Here is a 20,319-nt window from a genome sequence, read left to right as displayed (position 1 = left end):
TCAGTGGAGACGGGGTTTCACCATGTTGGCCAGGCTGGTCTTGAACTCCTGGCCTCAAGTGATCTGCCTGCCTCAGCCTCCCAAAGTGCTGGGATTATAGGCATGAGCCACCACCCCTGGATTCTAAATAAATAAATCTTACAGATGTTTTTCTTATGTCTTGTGTTCTATGAGTGCATGGAGAAAATCTTCCTTTCCCTGTACCGCTTCAAGCACCAAGCATACTGGTATTAAAAAACAAAAGCCAGGCCGGACATGGTGGTTCACCCCTGCGATCTCAGCACTTTGGGAGGCCAAGGCGGGTGGATCATCTGAGGTCAGGAGTTCGAGACACCCTGGCCAACATGGTGAAACCCCATCTCTACTAAAAATATAATAATTATCTGAGTGTGGGGGTGGGTGCCTGTAATCCCAGCTACTTGGAAGGCTGAGGCAGTTATCACTTGAACCTGGGAGGCAGAGGCTGCAGTGAGTCGAGATCACGCCACTGCACTCCGGCCTGGGTGGCAAGAGTGAAATGCCATCTCAAAAACAAAAACAAAAACAAAAAAACACGAAACACAAAACAACAACAACAAAACTGGCAGTGACTCACTGAAATGCTCTCAGTAGCAACTTTCATGCAACTTATAAAAATGGTGATCATGCTTTATTTTTTCTTTTTTTTTTTTTGAGATGGAGTCTCGCTCTGTCGCCCAGGATGGAGTGCAGTGGTGTGATCTTGGCTCACTGCAAGCTCCGCCTCCCGGGTTCACGCCATTCTCCTGCCTCAGCCTCCCAAGTAACTGGGACTACAGGCGCCCGCCACCACGCCCAGCTAATTTTTTGTATTTTTAGTACAGATGGGGTTTCACCATGTTAGCCAGGATGGTCTTGATCTCCTGACCTTGTGATCCACCTGCCTCCACCTCCCAAAGTGCTGGGATTACAGGCGTGAGCCACTGCACCCGACCGATCATGCTTTCTGAACCAGAAACTAGAAGGGATGTTTCATCTCATAATGGAATAAGATATTTTTAAAAGTTAGACTAGCCTGGAAAATCTGGACAGATCTATGTAATTTCTGCAAAGCTTTCACTTTTAGGGAGATACGTATGTAAATACAGAAGGATTTCAACGGGTTAAGCATCCACTGTGTACCAGGCACAGAGATAATAAATTAGTCGTTGACCTCAAAGAGTTAGTGAAAGGATCACAATATGGTTTGTGAAGACTGTCACAGCAGAGATGTGCATCTGCAAGACACCAAAGAGGACACAGGGAACATGACAAAATCACAGACTCCAGCAGGTCAACAGTTCCCTGAAGGAGTTGGATTGAAGGCTGATCAGGATGCAAAGTACAGGCTAGGCCAGGGAACCTCATGAGCCAAGGCAGGGAGACACAGAGCTGCATGGTACGCTGTTGAAGACAATGGGTGATGGGCAGGGGACCACACTGGGCAGGTTGTTAGGGGCCAAAGCACAAAAGGCCCTACAACTCATGGTGGTGAAATGAAAAAATGAAGGAGAACTCATAGCAAGTTGTCCAACAATGCTCTAAGAAGGAGAGCTCCTCCAGCCCAGCAGTTGCTCATTCTGGTTTACATGGGGTTGAGGAGGCAGAGGCTGCTGTCCTGCCTAGAATCCCAAAATATCATGAACTAATTAAGAATCACTGGCCGGGCGCAGTGGCTCATGCCTGTAATCCCAGCACTTTGGGACGTCAAGGCGGGTGGATCACTTGAGGTCAGGAGTTCGAGACAAGCCTGGCCAACATGGTGAAACCCCGTCTCTACTAAAAATATAAAAACTAGCTGGGCATAGTGGCACATGCCTGCAGCTACTCAGGAGGCTGAGGCAGAAGAATGTCTTGAACCCAGGAGGTGGAGGTTGCAGTGAGCCGAGACCATGCCATTGCACTCCAGCCTAGGCAAAAAGACCAAAACTCCATCTCCAAAAAAAAAAAAAAAAAAAAAAAAATCCTTCTGAGAATATGAGAATGGCTGGAATAAAAAGTCAGTCATAACTTCATCAATTGATGAAGAAGCTGAGAATTTTCTGAAAACTGGTTAAATAAGAGTTTTGGTTATAAATATGGCCCAAAAAGTGACCAAAACTGGGAAACAGGTCATCTCCCATGGCCTGTAGGGTTCAGGGTTTCAGATGAAAGTCAGGAGACGAAAAAACAAAAAAATAAAAAAAGAGTGACAAGGGATCAGATTTAAGGAGAAAGGCAAGATGTCAAAAAGCTAAACCAAGGTCTGTTTTGCAAGGCCAAACTGAATGGAGATTTCACGATTAAATTCAAAGAGAAGTGGCTGTGACTCCAATAATGTAATCACTGTGCTACCTTTGAAAAATTAACTAATTTCCTTGAGACTCAGTTACTTAATTGTAAATATGGGAATAATCCAAACTGATGGATATATATCAATACACAGAAATACATCAAGCACATAATAAAATGCATTTAATTTTTTCACTTTTTTCCCTCCCTCCCTCCCTGCCTCACTCCCTCCTTCACTCCCAGGCCAGGTCCCCATAGGTTTGCCTTTTGTTTGTTTGTCTGTTTGTTTGTTTGAGATGGAGTCTCGCTCTGTCACCCAGGCTGGAGTGCAGTGGCACAATCTCTGCTCACTGCAAGCTCCACCTCCCGGGTTCATGCCATTCTCCTGCCTCAGCCTCCCAAGTAGGTGGGACTACAGGTGTCCGCTACCATGCCCGGCTAATTTTTTGTATTTTTTAGTAGAGACGGGGTTTCACCGTGTTAGCCAGGATGGTCTTGATCTCCTGACCTTGTGATCCGCCTGCCTTGGCCCCACAAAGTGCTGGGATTACAGGCGCTCATGAGCCACTGCGCCCGGCCGCTTTGTTTTTCTTTTTAAGTGTCTTTAGAAGCAAGGCCTTATTGTCTGGGTGCAGTGGCTCATGCCTGTAATACCAGCACTTTCGGAGGCCAAGGCGGGTGGATCACCTGCAGTCAGGAGTTCAAGACCAGCCTGGCCAACAGGGTGAAACCCCCTCTCTACTTAAAATACAAAAAATCAGCTGGGCGTGGTGGTGGGCTCCTGTAATCCCAGCTACTCGGAAGGCTGAGGCAAGAGAATCGCTTGAACCCAGGAGGTGGAGGTTGCAGTGAGGCGAGATCGCGCCATTGCACTCCAGACTGGGGGACAAGAGCGAGACTTCGTCTCAAAAAAAAAAAACAAACAAACAGAAAGACTAAAAGAAGCAGGGCCTTACTATGTTGCCCAGGAGAGTCTCAAATTCCTGGACTCAAGTGATTCTCCTGCCTCAGGCTCCCAAGCAGCCCAGACCATGCCGACTTTCCATAGTATTTTTTTTAAACATAAATTTAAAAAGGGGAAAATCTCCAGGTTAGATTCCAATTAAACCTTTGAATAAAAGCCAGTTGTCACACTATTGATATTGAAGAACAAAATCAACGAAGTGACAAAGCTAATAAACTTATTTTCTGGGTAGGAAGCATATTTATATTTTATTTGAATGTACAGAAGGTAATATTACTGAAATTAAATTAATTCATGTCCTCCATGAGGACAACACAAAAGTAGCTACCACTGATAACCACTTAGTACGTTATATCAACCCTGAGACCAATATTATTATTATGTTTCAAAAGTGAGGAAACTGGCCAAGCTTGGTGGCTCACGCCTGTAATCCCAGCACTTTGGGAGGCCAAGGTGGGCGGATCACTTGAGGTCAGGAGTTCAAGACCAGCCTGGCCAACATGGTGAAACCCCATCTCTACCAAAAATACAAAAATTAGCTGGGCGTGGTGGTGGGCACCTGTAATCCGAGCTACTCGGGAGGCTGAGGCAGGAGAATCGCTTGAACCCTGGAGGCAGAGGTTGCAGTGAGCCAAGATCTCAAACCCTGGAGGCAGAGGTTGCAGTGAACCAAGATCTCTCCACTCTACTCCAGCCCAGGGGACAGAGGCTATCTCAAAAAAAACAAAAAGAAAGAAAAAAGTGAGGAATCTAAGATTCAAAGAAATTAGATAATTTGCCAAAGCCCCCTACATAAGCTACAAAGTGGCTGAACTGAGATTTGAATTTACATCTATATTTAGGTTTGTCTGAGTCTCTCCTCTACCCACACTTTTTTCCCCTTACAAAACAAACATTTCTTGGATTTTACATTTATGCTCATCACAACTTGGGAAAAAGCTGTAAGACAGACTTGGAGTGACAAAAAAGGAGATTTGGGGCTGTGTGGAGGGGCACTTAGGTAATCATATCATTACTTTTTTTTTTTGAGATGGAGTCTCACTCTGTCGCCAGGCTGGAGTGCAGTGGCACCATCTCGGCTGACTGCAACCTCCGCCTCCCGGGTTCTGAAGGGATTCTCCTGCCTCACCCTCCTGAGTAGCTAGGACTACAGGTGCCCGCCACCACACCTGGCTAATTTTTGGTATTTTTAGTAGAGACAGGGTTTCACCATATTAGCCAGGATGGTCTTGATCTCCTGCCCTTGTGATCCACCCACCTCGGCCTCCCAAAGTGCTGGGATTACAGGCGTGAGCCACGGCGCCCGGCCCCATTTCATTACTTTCTTTTTTTCTTTTGAGATGGAGTCTCGCTCTGTCACCCAGGCTGGAGTGCAGTGGCGCAATCTCAGCTCACTGCAAACTCCGCCTCCCAGGTTAAAGCGATTCTCTCGCCTCAGCCTCCCGAGTAGCTGGGACTACAGGTGTGTGCCACTACGCCCGGCTAATTTTTTGTATTTTTTTTAACAGAGACGGGGTTTCACCATGTTAGTCAGGATGGTCTCGATCACCTGACCTCGTGATCCGCCCGCCTCCGCCTCCCAAAGTGCTGGGATTACAGGCGTGAGCCACCGCGCCCAGCCCATCTTATTACTTTCAATGTTCATTTCAATGCTGACGGAAGATCAATCTCAGGGTGAACATGTATGTAATGGACGCATCAAGGGGAATGGGGAAAAGATATTTTTGCCTGGCTGTATTTTACAAGTATACCTTCCTATCCAAATTATTAAATTATTCTTCAAATGAGACCATATGCCTTGACAAGATGCTGTTTTCTAGAACAATCTCTCTCTTTTTAAGTATAAATTTTAATAAAAGATACATCCCTTAAGACACGCATTCAAGAAACATTAACTGAGATCCTACTATGTGCCAGATACAAAAATAAATGCCTTCAAGAGGCACATGTTATGGTAGAAACCCTCTGTAAAAACATGTGTTGGGGCGGGCATGGTGGCTCACACCTGTAATCCCAGCACTTTGGGAGGCTAAGGTGGGAGGATCACCTGAAGTCAGGAGTTCAAGACCAGCCTGGCCTGGTAACATGGTAAAACCCCATTTCTCTAAAAATACAAAAGTTAGCTGGGCGTGGCGGCAAGCACCTGTAATCCCAGCTACTTGGGAGGCTGAGGCAGGAGAATCGCTTGAATCCGGGAGGCAGAGTTTGCAGTAGCTGAGATTGTGCCACTGCACTCCAGCCCGGGCGACAGAGTGAGACTCCATCTCCAAAAAATAAATAAATAAATAAATAAATAATAAATCCGCCAGGACTGCATGCAAAGTGTTAGGATAAAAAGGGATACATGGTATGAGAGGAACCTCCTGGAATGTTGCTTAAAAAGCTGTTGTTGCTGTTTTCAGTGCTATTTACTTCAGTGTATATGTGCAAGTTTAAACATGTTTTTTTTTTTTACTGGAAAATAACTTCATTAACACTGTGGTTCCCTTATTTTTCCTTTTAACACTTCTGCTTTCACGCACTGTGTTATATAATCTTCAAAATCACCCTGTGAGGTAGCCATTTCAAGCACTGTTTTAAGTGAGTTAATATATGTAAATCACCTGGGATAGATAGTGCCTGGCAGTAAGCGCTTGAAAAGCGGTGTTGGTGGTGGTTTTTACACAGGAAGAAAAGTCCAAGTTCAAAGAGGGGGTGACCTGTACACCATCTCAGGCAGGTGGGGAGCGAGTAGCAACAGAGATAGCCTTACTTCCTTCTCTAAGCCCTGTGCTCTTTTCACAAGCACCCTGCTCCACAAGTTGCCCCAATCACCACAGGGAGGTGCTTCCTCCTAGGAGTTTCTCACTGGGGTTGCCCCACCTCGCAGCGGTTAGGCTCTAGGATGCTGCAATCAACCAGAGTCCCGACCCATGCAAGAGCCCCACCCTTGCTGCAGCCAGGGACTCCAATCCTTGCCTAATGCTAAAACAGAGACATCAGATTCTTGTCATCCCATGTTTGAAAGGCTGTCTCTCTTATCTCATTTATTATTTTTAAATGCCTGCTCTTAAAAACAGACTTTGAAGGCCAGGCGCGGTGGCTCACGCCTGTAATCCCAGCACTTTGGGAGGCCACAGCGGGCGGATCATGAGGTCAGGAGATCGAGATCATCCTGGCTAACATGGTGAAACCCCGTCTCTACTAAAAAAATACAAAAAAAAAATTAGCTGTACGTGGTGGCGGGCGCCTGTAGTCCCAGCTGCTCGGGAAGCTGAGGCAGGAGAATGCCACGAACCTGGGAGGCGGAGCTTGCAGTGAGCCGAGTTCGCGCCACTGCACTCCAGCCTGGGCGACAGAGTGAGACTCCATCTCAAAAAAAAAAAATAATAATAATAATAATAAATAAATAAACAGACTTTGAGAACAATCAAGAAGAAAAACTGAGCAAATTAGTAGTAATAATAAAAAAAAGTACAGGAATTAACATTTGCTGAGCTCTTACTATGTGTCAGCAATTAAACACTTTACATAAATTTCATTTAATCTCAATGACACTTTGAGGTAGATGCCATTATCACCTCTACTTTACAGGTAAGGAAAATGCGGCACTCAGAGGCTAAGTAACTTGTCTAACGTCACCCAGTCAGCAGGTGGTGGAGCTGGGATTTAAAGTCAAGCTCTTAGCTACCACATAATGCAGATGCTTTGGTTCTATTATCATACGGATATCACCAAAGAGAGCCTGGCATTGGACAGGTGCTCAGTAAGTGCTTCATTCACGAATGAGTAGAGTGAATGCCCCAAGCTCAGAGAGAGAAGGATGTGTCATCCCAGGTCTTTCCTGTATTTCCCAGCTCTTCACCTGCTGCTGCCCTGGCATCATACTGTTCCCTCTTTCACTCTCTTTTAGCAAGAGACTACAAAATTGAGCGAGATGCAGAGTGAGACTCCAAGGAACTGATCCTGCATGACCCTGTTCTGCAAAAGGAGGCCCTCACATTTCACAACAACAGGTGACCCACTGCCAACAAAATCAGTCACAAGCCACTTCACCTGAACTGTCCTCCTCCTGGGGGCAGAGTCTACAAAGCAAGAGATCTCAACCTTTTTCAGCCCTTAAACCATTCAGGCAAAAATGAAAGACCCCAACATCCCACCATCTTACCCTTCCATTCATTACCATGCCCCCAAATCTCCCTAAAACTAAAGAGAAAAAGAATACTTGCAAAGCAGGTTATCAAATCATGCTACAAATACAAACATCCACTCAAATTTGCATATGCTATGTACTCTGGGCTGGGAGCTGGAGGATCCTATGTGCCTTGTGTGGAACTCCACACAGAGCAAAGACTGAAAAGTACTGGTTTTCTTCCCATCTCCCATGCTCACAGAGGAGACAGAGAAACCTAACCAACTCCATAAACTGTGACAAGGGCGAGAACTGACAAGTGCCTCACAAAGAAAGGGCTGTCAGAGAGCAGAGAAAGGACTGATCCATCCTAGCAGGCAGTGAAAATCGAGCTTAAAGGATGAAAAGGGTTTATAAATTAGAGAGAGGGAAGGGTATTCCAGGCAAAGGAAATAGTTTGAGCAAAACCACAGCATCAGGAAATGTCCTGCCAGCTGCTGAAGTAGAGACAGCACGGTGCAAAATGGAGAGATGGAGCTGCCTGTGAAAGGCCTGACTTAATGCTACCATATATATTTGGCTGCAGAAACTGCTTTTATTTCAGAGGCAAGGAGAGGCACAGAATACATGGTGGGCATTCGCCACTTTTGTTCCATTTGTCCATCATCAGACCCGACCCTCCCATTAGCACCCTGATCTTCCTTTGGAGAATCCCCATTGGGCAGTCCTCATGTGAGGGAAGGTTTCCTGCCAGTCAGCTCTGATTAACGCATCCTCCCACCAGGAGTGCGACCCTTGAGGGAATGACCCAGGAAAGCAGAGACAATATACAGATCATGAAGGCGGAGGAGTACTAAGCAGAAGCCTCCTTGGTTCTGGCCCATTTTCCAAATTGGCTCTCCAGCTTTTCTAGTCACTCCAAGAACCATCCTTCTAACAAATCCTCTTCTGTTCAAGCTAGATAGAAGCGGTTTCTGCTGCTTATCACCAAGAATCCTGACTGATAAAGAACACACTGAAGCAAGGAGGCACCTGACCAAAACCCTGTTTGAGGAAGATAATGAACAGCACAGTTATCAAGAGTGTGGTCTACACAAAACCCAGACACTCGAGCACCAGCACTGGTCAAGCCCTTCAAAATGGCTGTTCACTCAGCCTGGAACACAGCTGCTCTCTCCTTCCACCCCTTTAAGACCTCAGCTTATCCCTGAGAAGGCTTCTCTGATCCTGCCCCCTCCACTAGTTAGGTGTTCCTGTTGGACACCATCCCAGACCTTCCACATTCGGATCTTTGGGGGTACACCCTGGGAGTTCATAGACACATTCAAGTTTGAGAACCTCTGTCCTATGCAGTACTCTGAAACACATATTCCTAGAGCATGCCAAATTATTCCCAACTTTGTCTAATTCTATCTAAATAAACACCATGCCTGCTCCTTTACCTTCTAAAATCCTATTTACTCACCCTTCACAATTCAGCCCAAATGCCAAAGTCCTTGTGAAGATTTTTCTAATTCCCTTCCTCAGTCCTCCAAAGATTTAGAGTTGTTCCTCTGTTATAGCCTCTGTTGTATTTTCCCATGTATTATGACTGGATGTTTACATGTTAGCTCCCTGAAAGCAGAGGCCATTTCATTCATCTCTAACACCTTCTAGCACTGTGCTATGAATACAGTGGATACTCATCCATGTTGAAATACAGCAAGGATTTTTTAAAAACAACTTTTGACCAGAGAAAGGGCTCCTAGACAGACAGGCTTCCTGTATCAGGGCATCTCCCACCTCATTTTCATAGGACAGCGAAGAATATGGAATCCCACATCAGAAAATCCAAGTTCATTCCATGTCATCAGCATAGGAAGCATTGGCAAATCATCTCATTTCTCTGTCTCAGTGCCTTCATCTATGTCCATGGAAAATGGGCATAAAAATCAAGCCTTGGCCAGGCGCAGTGGCTCACACCTGTAATCCCAGCACTTTGGGAGGCCAAGGCGGGTGGATCACGAGGTAAGGAGTTCAAGACCAGCATGGCCAACATGTTGAAACCTCATCTTTACTAAAAATACAAAAATTAGCCTGGGGTAGTGGCACACACCTGTAATCCCAGCTACTCGGGATTACAGGAGACAGGAGAATTGCTTGAACCCAGGAGGCGGAGGTCACAGTGAGCAGAGATCGCGCCACTGCACCCTAGCCTGGGCGACAGAGCAAGACTCTTGTGGGGGTGGGGGTGGTGGAAATCAAGCCTCAATCTTATAGTACTTATTAGGAAGACAAACGTATCAGGAGGACTTGGGTAAAGTGTAAGGCCTCACAGCAATGTTAGCACTTGGGAAGAAGCATGATTTCCTTTCACAGCTGTGGGATGGAGAGGGCTTAAGCTGGGCAGACACCAGGTTAGCAAAGCAGTTCCATATCTGGTTCAGCAGCTCGAAATTTCATCACTGTTCCAAACCAGATCCTGAACCCAACAGACCTGTTCCACAGGGCCAGGTGGAGGAGCAAGCTTGTAAGGGACATTTAGATACATATTCATTAGCAATTCTCAAGGCCTGAAATATGCAGAAATTTTCTAGTTTGCAAGCCCTTCGATAGCTTAGGATTCATTTCTAAACAAAGTTCCCCAGGTAGCCTTACCTTAAGGCACAGGCTCTGGGATTCTGCTACTCTAAAAAATTCCATCATGTCAACAAAGTTTAACCCTTGATTTTGTGGTCACTTGCACCACACTCTGTGACTGCTCCTCTGTGTCCCACTACCACACCTACAAAAGCCATTTCAAAAGGAAAAAATAAACATTTCCAAACATATTCTAAAAACAGGTCCCCTAGTCCTACATCAACGTGCAAACTGAAGTTCATTCAGTTCCTCATTCATTTTTAAATAGAGCCAAAAGAGGTTAGGTCCTGTCCTCTTCCTTTTTTGTACCTTAGCTACATCATAGGTGCTGCAAGAACTAAGTGAGCTAAGGTACCCAACCCCCACCTTACAGAGGAAATTAAGGCTCAGAAAGTACCCTAGGACCCAGGGCAAGTCACTTTAAGTGTCCAGCATAGAGCAGACTTTTTTTTTAACTTAAAAAATATATATACATATACATATATGTGTGTGTGTGTATATATATATATTTTTTTGAGACAGGGTCTCACTCTGTTGATCAAATAAAGTCATGTGTCACTTGACAACAGGATTCATTCTGAGAAATCTGTCATTAGGCAACTGCTTCATTGTGCAAACATCACAGAGTATACTTACACACATCTAGATGGTATGGCAATAGCGCCATTATAAACTTTTTTTTTTTTTTTGAGACGGACGTCTCGCTCTGGCATCTGAGCTAGAATGCAGTGGTGCGATTTCGGCTCATTGCAAACTCCACCTCCTGGGTTCAAGCGATTTTCCTGCCTCAGCCTCCCGAGTAGCTGGGATTACAGGCTCATGCCACCACGCCCGGCTAATTTTTTGTATTTTTTAGTCGAGACAGGATTTCACCATGTTAGCCAGGATGGTCTTGATCTCCTGACCTCATGATTCACCCGGCTCGGCCTCCCCAGGTGCTGGGATTATAGGCATGAGCCACCGTGACCGGCCCCTCTTATGTTTTACCTAACTGGATTCTTGCGACAACTATGTCGGAGACAGCACCACCCTGGCTTGGATCCAACAATCCCACTTCTGGTAACCGCTCCTGCATCTACACTTGCACATGTGTGAAAGGAAGAATTTACAAAGCTATTTACTGCAGCATTGTTTTTAATAGCAAAAGACTGAAAATACCTTCAGATATCCATCAAAAAAGGACTGGATGAATAAATTACAGGGCATCATCAAATGGAAAACCATGTAGCAGTGAAAAAGTCTGGGATGATCTATAAGATACATTGGTAAGTGGAAAGGAAAAGGCAAGGCACAGAAGAACAGGGCTTATAGCATGCTACCTTTTTCAGTCAAAAAGGAAAGCAAAGCAAAAACTAAAATCAATATTTGTTATTAGCTTCTTTTGTAATAACAAATACATTTTGAAGCAGGTAAAAGAAAGTAAAAATTTAATTACTTGTGAGGGAGCGGTGGGACTAGGCAGATAGTGGGTAGGGCCGGGAGCAAGACTTTTCATAGTACCTTTTTATGTATTTTATTTTGATTCATATGAATGTACTATCTTTTAAAAAAATAAAAATATTTTCCAAGTTGTAATTCCCAATCACCATAGTAATTTGCAGCACTGGACATGTTTTTAAAATGAAAGGGCTACAGCTGGCAGTGTGTTACCCAGCTCAACTTGAAGATTCCTCTTTGGAAGATACACGCCCATGAACAAACTCCCAAGTGACTTGTTCACAAGTATTCAGAACAACAGTGCTTATGTTAAGAAAAAAACTGCAAATGATGAAAATGTTCACCAGGTACACAGGTATGCAAGGGTTTGCCTATTCAGATGGATCACATTAGATTATATGGCTATTACACCTCAACTACTTCAACATACAGCAATCCCTATGTGAAAACACTGTGATATGTATGCAGATAAGCAATGTTCAGACAAGAATCCAGAAGGATATGGACAATTTGATATTTGCAAAGTTCTAATTGAATAAAACTGCTTGAGAATTTCCTTTTTTTAATTACAAATTTGAGGAGAGAAATGATCTAGTTGAGAAAGAAGCAAAAATATATATTTTTTAAAATAGCAAGATATGAACTGAATATGAGAGCTACATAAAAGCCTGTTCAATGAGAGGCAAGCAACATTCAAGAACATTAGGCCAAAGGCCTGGGTGTGAATGTGGGGAATGTTTGTCAAGGGCGAGGCCAAATAGACAGAGGAGGGAGGAGAAACCCAAAGGGACTCTAGTGTCGTGATCTGAGCAACCCCCAAAAACATATCCCAGGAAATGTAACTGGATGAGAACAGGAGATAAAAATGGGTGGAAAATAAATAAGCTGTGGACAACCGCAGCTCTTTCAACCCAAACGTTAGCAACCCTCATATATACTCCAGTGTCAAAACACAACTTATGTGTTTAAAAAGGTACAAAAGGGATGAAAAGCAGATCTGTGCTTCACCTCACTGAGCAGTTTTTCCAAAGCATCCCTCCCTGGAGAAATGTGAAGTCAGTTTCCACTCTTCTCCCACCTCTACCTCCTAGGGGTGTGCTGACCACAACCATCCCCAACGCTCATTCCTAGCTCAGCCAGTTGGCCACTCCAACTTTCCCAATGGTGTGAACACCCAGACTGAACTTGAGGTGCTTTCCTTCCCTAATTAGACACACCTTTACAGAGTGCCTATTCAGTGCCAGGTACTGCAGGGTACTCTGCCAAAGATGAAACTGGGTGTCTGCAGAGAGAAGCAAGCAGCGGCCCAAATCAGTGCCATGGAAAGGCTCAGGTACTGGAAGTTCCTCTGCAGGCTCAGGTGACAAGGAGGCTGATGGCAGGGGGACTGCATGAATTCAGGTATCAGACACAGTCAGCTCTCCAGAGCCCCAACAAGTAGGGACAGTCACTGTCGGCCCAGTCACATCAAGGCACGTTGTCATGGAATTCAGAACATAAAGACAGGATCCTAAAAGCTTCCAGAGAAGAAAACAGGTCACACACAAAGGATCAAGAATGGAAACGGCATCAGATTTCTCTACTAGAAGCAAGAAGATAATCAGACAATGCCTTCAAAATTCTGACATAAAACTCTGTCCAACCTAAAATTCTAAACTCAGCCAAACTACCAAATTGGAATGAGGTTAGTATAAAGATGTTTTTAGACAGGCAAGGCCTCGAAGAGTTACCTAAATGTACTCTTTCTCAGGAAGCCACTGGAGGATGTGCTCCACTAAAATAAGTGAGTAAAAAAACAAGAACTGGGAAAGAAGAGCTTCAACATTGCCCCCAAGGGTGATGGTTAGGGGCTGTCCCAAGATAAGTGAAGGGAGAGCAGACCTAAACCATAGCCATCAGATAGGGCAGGAAAGAAAGGAAGTGACCACCACATTGAAAGTTTCTGTCACAAGATTTAGGGCGAATTACTTACAGGAACATAGAAACTAAGCATGTGGGCCGGGCGCGGTGGCTCACATCTGTAATCCTGGCACTTTGGGAGGCCGAGTCGGGTGGATCACAAGGTCAGGAGTTCAAGACCAACCTGGCCAAGATGGTGAAACCCCGTCTCTACTAAAAATACAAAAAGTAGCTGGGCATGGCAGCGGGTGCCTGTAATCCCAGCTACTTGGGAGGCTGAGGCAGAGAACTGCCTGAACCCAGGAGGCAGAGGATGCAGTGAGCTGAGACCACGCCACTGCATTCCAGCCTGGGCGACAGAGTGAGACTCCATCTCAAAAAAAAAAAAAAAAAAAAAAAAAGAAAGAAAAAGAAACTAAGCATGTGAATAAATGGGACTATTTATTATAAGCTCTTGGAAAACATAAACAACAAAAAATGTAGAAGATCTACCCAAGAGAAATGAACATATATGTCCACACAGCAACTTGTACACAAAAGTTTGTAGCAGCTTCATTCATAATGTAGCCAGAGTGGAAACGGCCCAAATGTCCACCAACTGAGGAGTAGATAAGACAGAATGCGGTGTGTCCATGCAATGGAACACTATACTGCAACATGATGAACCTAAGCAATATTATGCTACCTGTCTGATTCCATTTATGAGTTGTCCAGAATAGGCAAACTCATCAAGACAGAAAGTAGATCAGCTCATTGAAAAAATTATTCTACTTTCTCCAAAGAGAACTACTTGCCTCCACTTGCCCATCTCCCACTCACCCCTGCTTCCTTTCTGCCTTGGATTCCCTCATCTGACTGTTCTGGCAAAGTTCGGCCTCCTAATACCAAGTCCCACGACTCCTTGCATGGCCTTGTCATCCTTGCTGTTCTCTGTGGCACTGTCTCCACCATCTACAGACTACTCCTTGAAAAGCTAACACTTTCCTAACCTCGAATCTCCCAGTTCTCTCCTCTTGACTCAACAGTGACTCTCTTCAATCTCCATCCCAGTTTTACCTTCTCCTAAGTATCTACGTCTCATTTCCTACTGGATGACCCCCAGGTACCCCAATTTCAGCACAATTAAGACAAATTTTCATCATTTCCCCTAACGAGCTCTTTCTGCTGACTCCTAACTCCCCCAGTGCTCCAGGCTCAAAGTCTTAATGGAATCTTAGAATTCTCCCTCTGCTCTGGCTTCAGGGACAAGCCTTCAATGAGGACACGTCCTGTCACATCCCCAACACTCACTCCTTGCTCACCCAGTTGGCCACTCCAACCTTCCCAATGGTGTGAACACTCAGACCGAACTTGAGGTGCTTTCCTTTCCTCATCAGACACACCTTTACAGAACACCTATTCGTGCCAGGTACTGCAGGGTACTCTGTCAAACTGGGTGTCCGCAGGGAGAAGCAAGCAGAGACCCAAGTCAGTGCCATGGAAAGGTATCTGAATGAGGGCCACTTCCCATCCAAATTTGTCACCCTTCATCACCTCATACCTGGATGGCTACAGTTTCCTAATTGGCCTCCCTGCCTCCAATCTTCCTTGCCTATCACCACAGTTCAATTTTCTTTTCTTTTTCTTTTAATTTTTTTTTTTGAGACAAGGTCTTGCTCTGTCACCTAGGCTGGAGTACAGTGGCACAATCTGGGTTCACTGCAACCTCCGCCTCCCAGGTTCAAGCGATTCTCCTGCCTCAGCTTCCCAAGTAGCTGGGATTACAGGTGCCCACCACCATGCCTGGCTAATTTTTGTATCTTTAGTAGAGATGGGGTTTCACCATGTTGGCCAGGCTGGTCTCGAACTCCTGACCTCGGGTGATCCACCCTCCTCGGCCTACCAAAATGCTAGGATTACAGGCATGAGCCACCGAGCCCAGCCCACAGTTCAATTTTCTTGAAAGCCCATGATTAATATGTCACACCCTACTTGAAAATCTTCAACAATTCCCTCCCTATATTCCATAAAACACCTTGCATCTACAGTACAATTTAGCTCCACCTCACCTCTCAGACCTCAACTTCTACTGTTTCCTCACACACACTATATTCCAAGAAATCTCTAGTAATCTTTCATTTCCAAAGGCAGCTTGTTCTAACTCCTCCCACATACTTATCAGGCTGCTCCTGCCACCCATCTGGGTCCTTTTTGGACCCAGCAAAAAGGTCACCTCCATGACTGTTCCTTTCCTGATCCCAGTGGAAGAGGATCCCACCTTGCTGCCCTTCCAGAAGACCTGGTGTGTAACGGCGCATGAGGCCCTTTCTCAAAACAGAGATATGTAACACAAAATGAAATGGTAGACTTACTCTATTATGGGAAACCTGGGGGCCTGGGACAATAGGACGTTCTGCAGTAGTACAAGACCCCAGAGATCAACTAGCACACATGCTTTATTAGGTGCCTATAGTATGTTTTTTTTTTTTTTTTAATGAGCCAACATATAAAAATCTGGGTATTTCTTTCTTTTTTTTTTTTTTTTTGAGACAGAGTCTTGCTCTTGTTGCCCAGGCTGGAGTGCAATGGCGCAATCTCGGCTCACTGCAACCTCTGCCTCCCAGGTTCAAGCAATTCTCCTGCCTCAGCCTCCTGAGTAGCTGGGATTCCGGGCATGAGCCACCACGCCCAGCTACTTTTGTATTTTTAGTAGAGACGGGGTTTCTCCATGTTGGTCAGGCTGGTCTCGAACTCCCAACCTCAGGTGATCCACCCGCCTTGGCCTCCCAAAGTGCTGGGATTATAGGTGTGAGCCACCGTGTCCAGCATTTTTTTTTTTTTTTTTAGACAGAGTCTCATTCTGTTGCCTAGGCTGGAGTGCAGTGGCATGATCTCGGCTTACTGCAACCTCTGCCTCCCAGGTTCAAGTGATTCTCCTGTCTCTGCCTCCTGGGTAGCTGGGACTATAGGCGTGTACCACCATGCCCAGCTAATTTTTGTATTTTTAGTAGAGATGGGGTTTCACCATATTGGCTAGGCTGGTCTTGAACTCCTGACCTTATGATCCACCCACCTCAGCCTCCCAAAGTGCTGGGATTACAGGCATGAGCCACTGTGCCCAGCCAAAAATCTGGGTATTTCAAATAAAAATCCAGACTTGGGCATCTCTTGAAAAACAGACACTGATACCTCTCTTGCAAGAAGCCTCCCTGGACTTCCGAATCTAAGAAGGCTAGCCCAGTCACACTCTATAATATGGCCCAATTTTATTTTGCTCACAGTGCCCTGCCTAAACTGTTCATTTATTTTACTCAACTTGTATTTCCTCCATCGAGAATGTAAGCTTCCTGAGAGAGAAGACACATCATCTGTCTCGCTCAAGTTATCCTTTGTCCATCATGAATACTTAGAAGCCATTCAAGAGATGTGCTGAATGAGTAAATGAGTAAATAAATGTGGCCTCCCTGAGCCCATATCCTTGAAGGGTACCAATGGACTGGAACACAGCAGACATTGTGGAATGGATGCTTGCCTGCCTGCACCTCCTGGAGGCTCTCTAGGTTGCATTTACCCTTTATCCCCACCATACACATACAAAGGAAGTAAATGTACTCACCCTGCCTGCCTCTCCCCTTCCTCACCTGACCGGCTCCTAGAAGCATCCAGGCTGGCTATCCTTGATCTAATCCAACTCCAAACCATGTCCAGGACAGTTAGTATCCTGCCCAACCCAAGATCACTGGATCACTCAGGCATTCCACAAATATTTAATGGGCACTCTCACTGTGCCAGGCACTGTTCTAGGTTCAAAGAATTCAGTGGGAATGAAATGAAGGTACCTGCCTCAAGGAGCTAACATTCAGTAAGGGGAACACAGGGGTGAGAATCAAGGGATAATTTATCTTCAGACCACTGACCTTCAGCCTGCCCAACTCTTTTCGTCCTCCAAGGCCCAGGTCAAGAGCCATCTCTTTGGTGTGGTCTTCCTGGTAAGCCAGCCTTTACCAAGCTACCCTCACTGCTGACTTTCACTTGTTGTGCTGTGCAATTTTTAGCTGTTCCATACTGGCACTAGAGTTTCTCATCTCAAGCTCCATGAAGTCATAAAATTCTATGCTATCTTTCATGATTCCTTACAGCTCAGAAACCACAGCCAGCACTTGAATACTTGCTGATCAACTGAAGACATGGAACCACGTTTCCCAAACCTGGCCCCTAGGTCTCCTGTGACAAAACAGCCACACCTCTTCCTTGTGCGGTAGGTAACTATTTTGAGAAAAAGCTTTATGCACTGTTATAAACCAGGTCTTCTGGAAGGACAGAGAAGTGGAATCTTCTTCCACTGGGATCAAACCTAAGGGACCTATGAAGCCACTGAAACACTGTGGTAGTTTCCAGAGGGTGGTAGTTTCCATTTTATTCAGAAATCTGTGGGGATAAGGACAGTATTAACCACTAGGTAATTTAAACTCATTACAAATTAAGACAGGGTTGGGTATAGTGGCTCACGCCAGTAATCCCAGCACTTTGAGAGGCCAAGACAGGAGGACTGCATGTGCCTGGAAGTTCAAGACTAGCCTGGGCAACACAGTGAGACTGGCTCTACTATATATATATAAATTAGCTAGGTGTGGTGGTACATGCCTTAGTCCTAACTACTCGGGAAGCTGAGCTGGGAGGATTGCTTAAGCCCAAGAGTTCAAGGCTGCAGTGAGCTATGACTGTGCCACTGCACTCCAGCCTGGGCAATAGCCAGACACTGTCTCTAAAAAAAATTAGGTGGCTCGGCCAGGTGTGGTGGCTCATGCCTGTAATCTCAGCACTTTGGGAGGCCAAGGTGAGCGATCACCTGAGGCTGGGAGATCAAGACCAGCCCGACCAACATGGAGAAACCCTGTCTCTACTAAAAATACAAAATTAGCCAGGCGTGGTGGCCCATGCCTGTAATCCCAGCTACTTGGGAGGCTGAGACAGGAGAATCGCTTGAACTCGGGAGGCGGAGGTTGCGGTGAGCCGAGATCGTGCCATTGCACTCTAGCCTGGGCAACAATAGTGAAACTCTGTCTCAAAAAAAAAAAAAATTTAGGTGGCTCACACCGGTAATCCTAGCACTTTGGGAGGCCGAGGCAGGAGGATCATTTGAGCCTAAGAGTTTGTGCCTGGCAACATAGTGAGACCTCATCTCTACAAAATTCAAAAACTTTGCTGGGCGTGGTGGCATGCGTCTGTGGTCCCAGCTACTTGGGAGGCTGAGGTGGGAGGATTGCTTGAGCCCAGAAGGTCAAGGCTGCAGTGAGCTGTGATTGTGCCACTGCATTCCAGCCTGGGTGACAGAATGAGACCCTGTCTCAAAAAATAACTAAATAAATAAAAATTTAAATTTAAAAATTAGATAAACAAAATAAGACAAATAGGAATTGATCATGGAATAGGAATGCAAAATGCACATGAATTTCTTTCTGTGCCCTTGCAGGTAGGCAGCTATAGACATACAGTACTTTCTACTGGCTGTGTAATCTTCAGTAAATTAATGAACTGCCCTGGGCCTCACTTTCAGGATCTGTGAGAGGGAGATGACTAGTATAACAGTTCTCTCTACCTGACAGGGTTGTTAGGAGGATTGAGAACATTAACGTGTATAACTGTTTAACACCGTCTGGCACAGAAGTTCTCAAAACATGTTAGCTGCCCTTGCTATGTTCCCAACCCCCACCTACCCCATCCCCCATTTGTTAACCCATTTCTGTATTTAGAAGCACTTAGTAAAGAGTCTGTGGTTAGAACTGGGGCTTCAATTAAGGGTCTTATCACACTGCCCACATGACCAAAATGGAAATCAAGGACAAACCAAGGGGAGAAATATTACAAAAGCAAAATGGGAAAATGGCAAACAGATCCTTTTCAATTAGCTGCTGCATTTATCTCTTCCCCCAAAACAGAATCTTCTGCTGCTTCTGTTTCTTCATCTGCACAACGGGAACGTAGGCATCATACATGCCTGCAAGGCTATAGTGAGATCCTGGACATGAAAGCATTCTGAAAACTGAAAAGTACAATGCACCTGTGTTTCTGCCTAAGCTTTCTAAAGTGAGTGGCCTTAGATAAGTCAACATCTCCTGGCCTCGGCTTCTTTAATTACCATATTAAAATAGGGGTAATAAGAATATCTCACAGGATTGTTGTGAGGAAGAAGTGAAATAATACAAAGCATTTTGGGGCCTAAACATAAGAGTGCAACTATCGAGTTAATAAGATTACTAGCCTAGTCAACTGGACTCTTTCTTGAAAGGAGGGGTATAAAAAAACCAATACTGGCCCAGGAACTGCAAGAACTAGGCTCTAACCAGCTGGGTGACCTTGAGCAAGCCGCTGACCCTCTCCAAATCGTAGTTCCCGTGGTCGCAAAATTAGTATTTTAAGAGTGGATCCCTGGGCTCCTACCAGCTCTTCCACTCCGCTGTTAAGGCGCCGGAACAAAGGCCACCCGCTCCCCAGCCCGTACCCGAGGGGCCACAACTCAAAATTCCTTCTGCTCAATTCCCTTTGCAGCTTGACAGCAGGAGCGCCCGGGTCTCCAACCCGGAGAGATGCGTCCACACTCTGCCGCCACTGCTCTCTCTGCTCTCTTCATCAGCAACTTGCTTCTGCAGTAGATGCCCAAAGTTTCGCGGAGCACCCGGCGACCTGGCCGTCGGTCAATCCTGAGAAGCCCTGGGATTCGGGGCGCGGAGACTGGGGGCTGGGTCCCGGGAATCCCAAAGCCGCCCCCGCGGACAGGCAGGGAGTGACAGGTGCGACGCGCGGTCGCGGGCGGCGGGAGAGCGGACCACGGAAGCCGCGTGTGGGCGCGCGAGGGAGGCGGCGGCCACGCGCTCTCCTTAGGCCGCTCGCTGAGACGCCCCCGCGACGTCCCTGGCCCCGCGCTCTAGAACCCGCGACCCTCGCGCCGCTTTCGGCCCCGCGGCGCCCCAGATCCCACGGCCTCGCGGAGCGGCGCGGCTGGGCCAGGCTCACGCTCGCAGCGCCGGAAGGGTTGGGGACC

The 20,319-nt window shown here is 45.9% G+C and overlaps 1 protein-coding gene across 3 annotated transcripts in view; it reads right to left on the bottom strand.

Annotated features, from left to right (window-relative positions):
* The window catches only part of SREBF2 (sterol regulatory element binding transcription factor 2), a 79,619-nt gene that overhangs the window by 52,240 nt on the left and 7,060 nt on the right, over positions 1–20,319 (bottom strand). The window contains exon 1 of one of the 3 annotated variants that reach the window (XM_054543524.2): positions 19,780–20,290. The exons of the other annotated variants lie outside the window; for them this stretch is intronic. The gene's annotated coding sequence lies outside the window, so the exon portion shown is untranslated. Of the gene's footprint in view, positions 1–19,779; positions 20,291–20,319 lie in introns of those variants that run through there. 3 annotated transcript variants of the gene reach the window in all.

The sequence above is a fragment of the Pongo abelii genome, chromosome 23 (genome assembly GCF_028885655.2).
Source record: "Pongo abelii isolate AG06213 chromosome 23, NHGRI_mPonAbe1-v2.0_pri, whole genome shotgun sequence".
NCBI classification, from domain to species: domain Eukaryota; kingdom Metazoa; phylum Chordata; class Mammalia; order Primates; family Hominidae; genus Pongo; species Pongo abelii.
The sequence above is the reverse complement of the archived record's forward strand: the minus strand, read 5'-3'. Positions and strand labels throughout refer to the sequence as shown.